The sequence below is a fragment of the Oncorhynchus gorbuscha genome, unplaced genomic scaffold (assembly GCF_021184085.1).
Source record: "Oncorhynchus gorbuscha isolate QuinsamMale2020 ecotype Even-year unplaced genomic scaffold, OgorEven_v1.0 Un_scaffold_396, whole genome shotgun sequence".
Taxonomy (NCBI): domain Eukaryota; kingdom Metazoa; phylum Chordata; class Actinopteri; order Salmoniformes; family Salmonidae; genus Oncorhynchus; species Oncorhynchus gorbuscha.
In genome coordinates this window covers 78,281-88,280 of record NW_025745243.1, presented here as the reverse complement: position 1 = coordinate 88,280, position 10,000 = coordinate 78,281, and the positions used below count along the sequence as shown (strand labels likewise).

Below are 10,000 nucleotides of genomic sequence, written 5' to 3'. Positions count from 1 at the left end.
CTGATACTGTGTTTATAGCTGTCATTGAGACTGAATGAGGACAGGCTGATACTGTGTTTATAGCTGTCATTGAGACTGAATGAAGACAGGCTGATACTGTGTTTATAGCTGTCATTGAGACTGAATGAGGACAGGCTGTTACTGTGTTTATAGCCGTCATTGAGACTGAATGAAGACAGGCTGATACTGTGTTTATAGCTGTCATTGAGACTGAATGAAGACAGGCCGATACTGTGTTTCTCTGTGTGTTTATAGCTGTCATTGAGACTGAATGAAGACAGGCTGATACTGTGTTTCTCTGTGTGTTTATAGCTGTCATTGAGACTGAATGAGGACAGGCTGATACTGTGTTTATAGCAGTCATTGAGACTGAATGAAGACAGGCTGATACTGTGTTTCTCTGTGTGTTTATAGCTGTCATTGAGACTGAATGAGGACAGGCTGATACTGTGTTTATAGCTGTCATTGAGACTGAATGAGGACAGGCTGATACTGTGTTTATAGCTGTCATTGAGACTGAATGAAGACAGGCTGATACTGTGTTTCTCTGTGTGTTTATAGCTGTCATTGAGACTGAATGAAGACAGGCCGATACTGTGTTTCTCTGTGTTTATAGCTGTCATTGAGACTGAATGAAGACAGGCTGATACTGTGTTTCTCTGTGTGTTTATAGCTGTCATTGAGACTGAATGAGGACAGGCTGATACTGTGTTTATAGCAGTCATTGAGACTGAATGAAGACAGGCTGATACTGTGTTTATAGGCTTTGTCATTGAGACTGACTGAGGACAGGCTGATACTGTGTTTATAGCTGTCATTGAGACTGAATGAAGACAGGCTGATACTGTGTTTCTAGCTGTCATTGAGACTGACTGAGGACAGGCTGATACTGTGTTTCTCTGTGTGTTTATAGCTGTCATTGAGACTGAATGAGGACAGGCTGATACTGTGTTTATAGCTGTCATTGAGACTGAATGAAGACAGGCCGATACTGTGTTTCTCTGTGTTTATAGCTGTCATTGAGACTGAATGAAGACAGGCTGATACTGTGTTTCTCTGTGTGTTTATAGCTGTCATTGAGACTGAATGAGGACAGGCTGATACTGTGTTTCTCTGTGTGTTTATAGCTGTCATTGAGACTGAATGAGGACAGGCTGATACTGTGTTTCTCTGTGTGTTTATAGCAGTCATTGAGACTGAATGAGGACAGGCTGATACTGTGTTTATAGCTGTCATTGAGACTGAATGAGGACAGGCTGATACTGTGTTTATAGCTGTCATTGAGACTGAATGAAGACAGGCTGATACTGTGTTTATAGCTGTCATTGAGACTGAATGAAGACAGGCTGATACTGTGTTTATAGCTGTCATTGAGACTGAATGAAGAGATACTGTGTTTATAGCTGTCATTGAGACTGAATGAAGACAGGCTGATACTGTGTTTATAGCTGTCATTGAGACTGAATGAAGACAGGCTGATACTGTGTTTATAGCTGTCATTGAGACTGAATGAAGACAGGCTGATACTGTGTTTATAGCTGTCATTGAGACTGAATGAAGACAGGCTGATACTGTGTTATAGCTGTCATTGAGACTGAATGAAGACAGGCTGATACTGTGTTTATAGCTGTCATTGAGACTGAATGAGGACATGATACTGTGTTTCTCTGTGTGTTTATAGCTGTCATTGAGACTGAATGAAGACAGGCTGATACTGTGTTTATAGCTGTCATTGAGACTGAATGAGGACAGGCTGTTACTGTGTTTATAGCTGTCATTGAGACTGAATGAAGACAGGCTGATACTGTGTTTCTCTGTGTGTTTATAGCTGTCATTGAGACTGAATGAGGACAGGCTGATACTGTGTTTATAGCTGTCATTGAGACTGAATGAGGACAGGCTGATACTGTGTTTATAGCTGTCATTGAGACTGAATGAAGACAGGCTGATACTGTGTCTATAGCTGTCATTGAGACTGAATGAAGACAGGCTGATACTGTGTTTATAGCAGTCATTGAGACTGAATGAGGACAGGCTGATACTGTGTTTCTCTGTGTTTATAGCTGCATTGAGACTACTGATACTGTGTTTCTCTGTGTGTTTATAGCTGTCATTGAGACTGAATGAGGACAGGCTGATACTGTGTTTCTCTGTGTGTTTATAGCTGTCATTGAGACTGAATGAGGACAGGCTGATACTGTGTACTGAGTTCTTCATGAGGACTTGTAAATGAGTGTTAACTGTGTTTTCCTAACGTGTGTGTGTGTGTGTGTGTCTGTGTCTGTGTGTGTGTGTGTGTGTCTGTGTCTGTGTCTGTGTCTGTGTCTGTGTGTGTGTGTGTGTGTGTGTGTGTGTCTGTGTGTGTGTGTGTGTGTCAGGCCGGGCAGGACAGTGCGGTACTCTGAGGTGGGGGATGGAGGGAGGAAGAGGTTCCACTGTTCCAGAGGAGAGGATGATGAGTTGGAGGGAGGAAGAGGAGGAGAGAAGAGGAGTTGGCAGGATCAGGAGCCATCCACTAGTCACTCTCTGGAGGTACTGTGTGTGTGTCTAACGGTGTGTGTGTGTAATGGAGGGTGTGTGTGTGTTCTCTCCACCAGGTCTTTAAGGCTCGTCATGTGTGTGTGTTTTTATAATGGTGTGTGTGTGTTTTTATAATGGTGTGTGTTTTTATAATGGTGTGTGTGTGTTTTGTAATGGTGTGTGTTTTTATAATGGTGTGTGTGTTTTTGTAATTGTGTGTGTTGTGTGTGTGTGTGTGTGTGTGTGTGTGTGTGTGTGTGTGTGTGTGTGTGTGTGTGTGTGTGTGTGTGTGTGTGTGTGTGTGTGTGTGTGTGTGTGTGTGTGTGTGTGTGTGTGTGTGTGTGTAATGGTGTACTGTGTGTGTATGTGTGTGTGTGTGTAATGGTGTGTGTGTGTGTAATGGTGTGTGTGTGTGTGTAATGGTGTGTGTGTGTGTGTAATGGTGTGTGTGTGTGTAATGGTGTGTGTGTGTGTGTAATGGTGTGTGTGTGTGTGTAATGGTGTGTGTGTGTGTAATGGTGTGTGTGTGTGTAATGGTGTGTGTAATGGTGTGTGTGTGTGTGTAATGGTGTGTGTGTGTGTGTAATGGTGTGTGTGTGTAATGGTGTGTGTGTGTGTGTAATGGTGTGTGTGTAATGGTGTGTGTGTGTGTGTGGTGTGTGTGTAATGGGTGTGTGTGTGTGTGTAATGGTGTGTGTGTGTGTGTAATGGTGTGTGTGTAATGGTGTGTGTGTAATGGTGTGTGTGTGTGTGTGTAATGGTGTGTGTGTGTGTGTAATGGTGTGTGTGTGTGTGTAATGGTGTGTGTGTGTGTGTAATGGTGTGTGTGTAATGGTGTGTGTGTAATGGTGTGTGTGTGTGTAATGGTGTGTGTGTGTAATGGTGTGTGTGTGTGTGTAATGGTGTGTGTGTGTAATGGTGTGTGTGTGTAATGGTGTGTGTGTGTGTGTGTAATGGTGTGTGTGTGTGTGTAATGGTGTGTGTGTGTGTGTAATGGTGTGTGTGTGTGTGTGTAATGGTGTGTGTGTGTGTGTGTAATGGTGTGTGTGTGTGTGTGTAATGGTGTGTGTGTGTAATGGTGTGTAATGGTGTGTGTGTGTAATGGTGTGTGTGTGTAATGGTGTGTGTGTGTGTGTAATGGTGTGTGTGTGTAATGGTGTGTGTGTGTGTGTAATGGTGTGTAATGGTGTGTAATGGTGTGTGTGTAATGGTGTGTGTGTGTGTGTAATGGTGTGTGTGTGTGTAATGGTGTGTGTGTGTGTAATAGTGTGTGTGTGTGTAATGGTGTGTGTGTGTGTAATGGTGTGTGTGTGTGTATAATGGTGTGTGTGTGTGTGTGTAATGGTGTGTGTGTGTGTGTGTAATGGTGTGTGTGTGTGTGTAATGGTGTGTGTGTAATGGTGTGTGTGTAATGGTGTGTGTGTAATGGTGTGTGTGTGTGTGTAATGGTGTGTGTGTAATGGTGTGTGTGTGTGTGTAATGGTGTGTGTGTGTGTGTGTGTAATGGTGTGTGTGTGTGTGTGTAATGGTGTGTGTGTGTGTGTGTGTAATGGTGTGTGTGTGTGTGTAATGGTGTGTGTGTGTGTGTAATGGTGTGTGTGTGTGTGTAATGGTGTGTGTGTGTGTGTAATGGTGTGTGTGTGTGTGTGTGTGTAATGGTGTGTGTGTGTGTGTGTAATGGTGTGTGTAATGGTGTGTGTGTGTGTAATGGTGTGTGTGTAATGGTGTGTGTGTAATGGTGTGTGTGTAATGGTGTGTGTGTAATGGTGTGTGTGTGTGTGTGTGTAATGGTGTGTGTGTAATGGTGTGTGTGTAATGGTGTGTGTGTGTGTGTGTGTAATGGTGTGTGTGTACGGTGTGTGTAATGGTGTGTGTGTACGGTGTGTGTGTGTGTGTGTAATGGTGTGTGTGTAATGGTGTGTGTGTGTAATGGTGTGTGTAATGGTGTGTGTGTAATGGTGTGTGTGTAATGGTGTGTGTGTGTGTGTAATGGTGTGTGTGTAATGGTGTGTGTGTGTAATGGTGTGTGTGTAATATGTAATGGTGTGTGTGTGTGTAATGGTGTGTGTGTGTGTAATGGTGTGTGTGTGTGTAATGGTGTGTGTGTGTGTGTAATGGTGTGTGTGTGTGTGTGTAATGGTGTGTGTGTGTGTGTGTGTGTAATGGTGTGTGTGTGTGTGTGTGTAATGGTGTGTGTGTGTGTAATGGTGTGTGTGTGTGTGTAATGGTGTGTGTGTGTGTAATGGTGTGTGTGTGTGTGTGTGTGTAATGGTGTGTGTAATGGTGTGTGTAATGGTGTGTGTAATGGTGTGTGTGTGTGTGTGTGTGTGTGTAATGGTGTGTTGTAATGGTGTGTGTGTAATGGTGTGTGTGTGTGTGTGTAATGGGTGTGTGTGTGTGTGTGTAATGGTGTGTGTGTGTGTGTAATGGTGTGTGTGTGTGTAATGGTGTGTGTGTAATGGTGTGTGTGTGTGTGTAATGGTGTGTGTGTTCTCCACTGGGGTCTTTAAGACTCGTCTGTGTGACCATGAGCAACTAGCCTGTGACCTGGACAGAGCTCTCTCCCTGTCGTGCCAGTACCAGCCGGGACGCCCTCTGACCCCGGCGGGAGGGATGGAGGGGTGATCCCTCGTCTGGAGGAAACAGAAGGTTGGAGGTCAGAGGAAGACGGTTTCTCCTCCTCTTCCTCACTCCTCCTCTCAACGCTCCAGCTGGGACTACAGTGAGTTACACTTTGTTAGTACTGTGTGTGTGTCAGTGTCCTAACCCTGTACAGACTGAGGTGTGTGTGTGTGTGTGTGTGTGTGTGTGTGTGTGTGTGTGTGTGTGTGTGTGTGTGTGTGTGTGTGTGTGTGTGTGTGTGTGTGTGTGTGTGTGTGTGTGTGTGTGTGGCATAGGCTTCATGAAAATGGGTTTCCATGGCTGAGCAGCCGCACACAAGCCTAAGATCAACATGCACAAGTGCCAGGCGTCGGCTGGAGTGGTGTAAACCAAGCGTAGGCTGAGTGGTGTAAACCAAGCGTAGGGCTGGAAGTGGTGTAAAACCAGGCTGGGAGTGGTGTAAACCAGGCTGGAGTGGTGTAAACCAGGCTGGAGTGGTGTAAACCAGGCTGGAGTGGTGTAAACCAAGCGTAGGCTGGAGTGATGTAAACCAGGCTGGAGTGGTGTAAACCAGGCTGGAGTGGTGTAAACCAGGCGTAGGCTGGAGTGGTAAACCAGGCTGAGTGGTGTAAACCAGGCGTAGGCTGAGTGGTGTAAACCAGGCGTAGGCTGGAGTGGTGTAAACCAGGCGTAGGCTGGAGTGGTGTAAACCAGGCTGGAGTGGTGTGAAACCAGGCTGGGTGGTGTAAACCAGGCGTAGGCTGGAGTGGTGTAAACCAGGCGTAGGCTGGAGTGGTGTAAACCAGGCGTAGGCTGGAGTGGTGTAAACAGGCGTAGGCTGGAGTGGTAAACCAGCGTAGGCTGGGTGGTGTAAACCAGGCGTAGGCTGGAGTGGTGTAAACCAGGCGTAGGCTGGAGTGGTGTAAACCAGGCGTAGGCTGGAGTGGTGTAAACCAGGCTGGAGTGGTGTAAACCAGGCTGGAGTGGTGTAAACCAGGCTGGAGTGGTGTAAACCAGGGCTGGAGTGGTAAACCCGGAGCTGGAGTGGTGTAACCAAGCTGGAGTGGTAAACCAGGCTGGAGGGTGTAAACCACAGGAGTGGTGTAAACCAGGCTTGGAGTGGTGTAAACCAGGCTTGGGCTGGAGTGGTAAAACCAGGCTGGAGTGGTGTAAACCAGGCGTGGGCTGGTGGTGTAAACCAGGCTGGAGTGGTGTATACCCAGGCTGGGAGGTGTAAACCAGGCTGGAGGTGGTGTGACCAGGCTGGAGTGGTGTAGACCAGGCTGGAGTGGTGTAGACCAGGCTGGAGTGGTGGCCATGCCAGAAAGCTGGAGTGGTGTAGACAAGCTGGAGTGGTGTAAACCAAGCTGGAGTGGTGTAAACCAAGCTGGAGTGGTGTAAACCAGGCTGGAGAGGTGTAAACCAGGCTGGAGTGGTGTAAACCAGGCGTGGGCTGGAGTGGTGTAAACCAGGCTGGAGTGCAAACCAGGCGTCGGCTGAGTGGTAAACCAGGCTGGAGTGGTGTAAACCAGGCGGGGCTGAGTGGTGAAACTGCTGGAGTGGTGCAGGCTGGAGTGGTGCAAAACCAGGCGTGGGCTGGAGTGGTGTATACCAGGCTGGAGTGGTGTAAACCAGGCTGGAGTGGTGTGTAAACCAGGCTTGGAGTGGTGTATACTAGGCTGGAGTGGTGTATGGCCTCAGGCTGGAGTGGTATACCAGGCTGGAGTGGTGTATACCAGGCTGGAGTGGTGTAAACCAGGCTGGAGTGGTATACTGTTGGAGTGGTGGGCACTCAGGCTGGAGTGGTGTAAACCAGGCTGAGTGGTAAACCAGCGTGGGCTGGAGTGGTGTAAACCAGGCATCGGCTGAGTGGTGTAAACCAGGCGTGGGCTGGAGTGGTGTAAACCAGGCGTGGGCTGGAGTGGTGTAAACCAGGCTGGAGTGGTGTAAACCAGGCTGGAGTGGTGTAAACCAGGCTGGAGTGGTGTATACCAGGCTGGAGTGGTGTATACCAGGCTGGAGTGGTGTATACCAGGCTGGAGTGGTGTATACCAGGCTGGAGTGGTGTATACCAGGCTGGAGTGGTGTAAACCAGGCTGGAGTGGTGTATACCAGGCTGGAGTGGTGTATACCAAGCTGGAGTGGTGTAAACCAGGCGTGGGCTGGAGTGGTGTATACCAAGCTGGAGTGGTGTAAACCAGGCTGGAGTGGTGTAAACCAGGCTGGAGTGGGGTAAACCAGGCTGGAGTGGTGTATACCAAGCTGGAGTGGTGTAAACCAGGCGTGGGCTGGAGTGGTGTAAAGCTCGCCGCCATTGGACTCTGGAGCAGTGGAAACGCGTTTTCTGGAGTGATGAATCACGCTTCACCACCTGGCAGTCCAAAGGATGAATCTGGGTTATGGCGGATGCCAGGAGAACACTACCTGCCCTAATGTAAAGTTTGGTGGAGGAGGAATAATGGTTTGTTTTTCATGGTTCGGGCCCCTTAGTTCCAGTGAAGGGAAATCTTAACGCTACAGCATACATTCTAGACGATTCTGTGATTCCAACTTTGTGGCAACAGTTTGGGGAAGGCCCTTCCATGTTTCAGCATGACAATCCCCCGCTCACAAAGTGAGGTCCATTCAGAAATAGTTTGTCGATCGGTGTGGAAGAACTTGACTGGCCTGCACAGAGCCCTGACCTCAACCCCATTGAACACCTTTGTGATGAATTGAAAAGACGACTCGAGCCTAATCGCCCGTCCCCGTAGCAATGTTCCAATGTTCCGTAGCAATGTTCCAATGTTCCGTAGCAATGTTCCAATGTTCCGTAGCAATGTTCCGTAGCAATGTTCCAATGTTCCGTAGCAATGTTCCAATGTTCCGTAGCAATGTTCCAATGTTCCGTAGCAATGTTCCGTAGCAATGTTCCAATGTTCCGTAGCAATGTTCCAATGTTCCAACATCTAGTGGAAAGCCTTCCCAGAAGAGTGGAGGCTGTTATAGCAGCAAAGGGGAACCAACTCCATATTAATGCCTTCCCAGAAGAGTGGAGGCTGTTATAGCAGCAAAGGGAACCAACTCCATATTAATGCCTTCCCAGAAGAGTGGAGGCTGTTATAGCAGCAAAGGGAACCAACTCCATATTAATGCCTTCCCAGAAGAGTGGAGGCTGTTATAGCAGCAAGGGGAACCAACTCCATATTAAAGCCTTCCCAGAAGAGTGGAGGCTGTTATAGCAGCAAGGGGAACCAACTCCATATTAATGCCTTCCCAGAAGAGTGGAGGCTGTTATAGCAGCAAAGGGGGACCAACTCTATATTAATGCCTTCCCAGAAGAGTGGAGGCTGTTATAGCAGCAAAGGGGAACCAACTCCATATTAATGCCTTCCCAGAAGAGTGGAGGCTGTTATAGCAGCAAAGGGGAACCAACTCCATATTAATGCCTTCCCAGAAGAGTGGAGGCTGTTATAGCAGCAAAGGGAACCAACTCCATATTAATGCCTTCCCAGAAGAGTGGAGGCTGTTATAGCAGCAAAGGGGAACCAACTCCATATTAAAGCCTTCCCAGAAGAGTGGAGGCTGTTATAGCAGCAAAGGGGAACCAACTCCATATTAATGCCTTCCCAGAAGAGTGGAGGCTGTTATAGCAGCAAAGGGGGACCAACTCTATATTAATGCCTTCCCAGAAGAGTGGAGGCTGTTATAGCAGCAAAGGGGAACCAACTCCATATTAAAGCCTATGATTTAGGAATGAGATGTTGGACCAGCAGGGGTCCACGTCCTGTTGGTGGTGTCGTGTAGGACAGTAGAGTCCGTGCCAATATTAGACTTTATTAAGGAAATGGGTTCTTATTGTACTATGACTGTGATATGTGGTTGTCCCACCTAGCCATCACCTAGCCATCACCTAGCCATCACCTAGCCATCACCTAGCCATCACCTAGCCATCTGAATATACTAACTACTGTGATATGTGGTTGTCCCACCTAGCCATCACCTAGCCATCACCTAGCCATCACCTAGCCATCACCTAGCCATCACCTAGCCATCTGAATATACTAACTACTGTGATATGTGGTTGTCCCACCTAGCCAACACCTAGCCAACACCTAGCCATCACCAAGCCATCACCAAGCCATCACCTAGCCATCACCAAGCCATCACCAAGCCATCACCAAGCCATCACCAAGCCATCACCTAGCCATCACCAAGCCATCACCAAGCCATCACCAAGCCATCACCTAGCCATCACCTAGCCATCACCTAGCCATCACCTAGCCATCACCTAGCCATCACCTAGCCATCTGAATATACTAACTACTGTAATATGTGGTTGTCTGAAGATGAATATACTGTAAGTTAATGTAACTGAGTCTCTGGACAAGAACGTCTGTTAAATGACTAACATGTTAATGTAACTGAGTCTCTGGATAAGAACGTCTGTTAAATGACTAACATGTTAATGTAACTGAGTCTCTGGATAAGAACGTCTGTTAAATGACTAACATGTTAATGTAACTGAGTCTCTCTGGATAAGAACGTCTGTTAAATGACTAACATGTTAATGTAACTGAGTCTCTGGATAAGAACGTCTGTTAAATGACTAACATGTTAATGTAACTGAGTCTCTGGATAAGAACGTCTGTTAAATGACTAACATGTTATTGTAACTGAGTCTCTGGATAAGAACGTCTGTTAAATGACTAACATGTAACTGAGTCTCTGGATAAGAACGTCTGTTAAATGACTAACATGTTAATGTAACTGAGTCTCTGGATAAGAACGTCTGTTAAATGACATGTTAATGTACTGAGTCTCTGGATAAGAACGTCTGTTAAATGACTAACATGTAACTGAGTCTCTCTGGATAAGAACGTCTGTTAAATGACTAACA

General features: G+C 46.9%; 1 protein-coding gene across 1 annotated transcript in view; it reads right to left on the bottom strand.

Annotated features, from left to right (window-relative positions):
* The window catches only part of LOC124018136 (trinucleotide repeat-containing gene 18 protein-like), a 329,221-nt gene that overhangs the window by 313,851 nt on the left and 5,370 nt on the right, over window positions 1-10,000 (bottom strand). The gene's annotated exons all lie outside the window — the stretch shown is intronic.